Here is a 2,606-nt window from a genome sequence, read left to right as displayed (position 1 = left end):
GAGCTCCAGCAAAGAAAATCTTTGCTAACTCCTTCTGATTTTGTTTATTCTCTTTAGCTTGGAATTCTCGTTCCTCTCTCCATATTCTCTCCTCCCTTTCTTCTGGGGTTTCTCTAGTATTATACACCTTTTTTGTTACTTTCATTAAGTCCTGTAGGGTCTGCTCACCTAATCTATCTATCTTCTGAAGCTTTCTTCTGATATCAGGGGCTGCTGGTTTACAAAGGATAGGACCACTGCTGCTCTACTCTCATCGGCTTGCGGGTCCATAGGGGTATACAGTCTGAACTCTCCCATTAACCTCTCTAGATATGCTGCAGGGTTCTCTGTCGGCCCCTGCCTGACTGAGTTTACCTTGGCCAAATTAGTCAGCTTCCTTGCCGCTGCTCGGAGACCGGCCATTAGAATCTGGCGGTACTTGTGGAGATGCTCCCTACCTTTTGATTCCTCAAAATCCCAATCGGGACTAGATAACGGGAACCCAGCATCAATAATATTCTGAAGCGTTGTTGGCTGTCCATTGTCCCCGGGCACATTTTTCCTGGCCTCGGTCAAGATTCTTTCTTTTTCTTCAGTGGTGAACAAAACCTGTAATAGCTGCTGACAATCATCCCAAGTGGGGTTATGAGTAAACAATATAGAATCTAACAAATTAATTAAGCTTTGGGGGTTTTCAGAAAAGGGGGCATTCTGTGCCTTCCAGTTATACAGGTCCGACATTGAAAACAGCCAGTACTGCCAGGTTCTGCTTTTGTCCTCACGAGGCGGGCCTATCGCTCTGAGGGACAGCACCTGGACAGTGGACGAGGGGGCTTCAGCCTCCGGAGAGCCCCTCTGGCATGGGCGGAGACCAGAGGCTGGGCCCATAGTGGCGGGCGGCGCACTTGGAGCACTCGCTCCACTTCCTCCCAATACTTGTGGAGCCTGGAGAGGGTAGGAAGGTGGTGTAGGGGCATAGGGAGGTGGAGATATGCCACTTTCTAGATCTATCAGATTGGGGTGAGTTTGGGAATCGGAAAAAACTGGTGAAACGGCTGCTTGGGACTCAGGTCGTCTTGGTTTCTCCTTTTCACTAGTCCTGAGTGAGGATGTTAACACCTTAACAGAGAATCGGAAGAAAAGGTTTTAGCCATGGGGGAGGGTTAGTCACCATATCTTGCCACACTAAAATGTAAGGAAACTGGTCCGGGTGCCCATGGGGGCCTGGCACTTGGACTTGGTCGAATACGGCTGCAATCACCTTTCCATCCAATGAGCCTTCCAGAGGCCATCCTACCTTAAAAGAGGGCCATTCTGAAGAGCAAAAAGTTATTAGTTTATTTTTCTTAAATATCACAGACAAATTAGACCCTCTGGTTTTAAACTCTGAAAAATGTTCAATCATCAGAGACAGAGGGATAGTCTGTCCCTGTCCCATTTCAACCTCTTTTGAGAAAACACAGAACAAATAAAAGACAAGTGGCCACACAACAAGAGACACCAAAGCAGACAACACAAATATCCGACACCCAGAAGAGATCTCATTCCAGTACCACAGATTGGAGGTGCCTCTGCCCCTCCCCTAAAGGGGGCTACTCTTACCAAAAAGCGCTTGAGGATGAACAAAAGACAGACAGTGAATTACAGTCAAGGGGGAAAAAAATACTACCTGGAGATTCAGGTTCGTTACATTTTACAAGGTCAACAAAGGATGACTTTTACAATCCTCCTGATAAACAGAAGCTACAGTATTTCCATTTTATCCTAATCTCTCTGATTAAACTCAGCTAAGTCTAATGACCACACAGTACATAATTTAACTTTTACAAAAGTAGACTTAACTTGTCCTTGGGTTATAGAGAGGCTCAAATGGGTATCAGTTTTCTACCCATTACTGTGGAATGAATTCTGACTCATAGTGACCCTATAGGACAAGATAGAACTGCTCCCATAGGGTTTCCAAGGCTATAAATCAGTACACAAGAAGACTGCCATATCTTTCTCCCACATAATGGCTGTGAGGTTCAAATCACTGATCTTTTGATTAGCAACCAAGCACTTAACCACTGTGCCACCAGGGAACCTAGCAGCATTATAGCTGAGTGTAAGTTTAGCTTGACTTGGAAAGCAGAGATCCTGTGTCAAGCTCACTCTAGTGAGCTTACTTGTTGCATTCACAGTTGTGTGCATGTGTGTGTGTGTGTGTGTGTGTGTGTGTAAACAGAGACTGACAGAGAAACAGGGTGGTAGAGGTACAAGAGTGAAAGGAAGAAGACAGAAATAAGGAGATTAGAATGAGTGTATGTGTTTGTATGGAATATATATGTGTATATAGATGATAGGCAGATAGACAGATATAGATATATATATTGTCACATACATATGTGATTTTTAACCTGTGTCATGAAATAAATTATGATTGAATCAACATGACAGAAAAATAAATATTCTTAAAATAAATATGTCCCCTTCCCTTTATTGGAGCACAGAGTTAATTAATCCAAGCACATTTCCTGTGAACACTGCACAGAAGGTAGAATTAAGCTAATCTGAATACATTACATGAACATTTGCCAGTTTGATCTTTGTGCAGTACAAACGTTTCATGAATTAATGTCACCTCTTGT

General features: G+C 43.6%; 1 pseudogene; it reads right to left on the bottom strand.

Moving 5' to 3' along the window:
* LOC122151470 overlaps positions 1-1,271 on the bottom strand; it is a 5,059-nt pseudogene extending 3,788 nt beyond the window's left edge.
* Positions 1,272-2,606: the final 1,335 nt, after the last annotated feature.

This window comes from Orycteropus afer, unplaced genomic scaffold, assembly GCF_000298275.1.
Source record: "Orycteropus afer afer isolate SDZICR_OR568_19922 unplaced genomic scaffold, OryAfe1.0 scaffold00473, whole genome shotgun sequence".
In the NCBI taxonomy this organism is placed as follows: Eukaryota; Metazoa; Chordata; class Mammalia; order Tubulidentata; family Orycteropodidae; genus Orycteropus; species Orycteropus afer.
The sequence above is the reverse complement of the archived record's forward strand: the minus strand, read 5'-3'. Positions and strand labels throughout refer to the sequence as shown.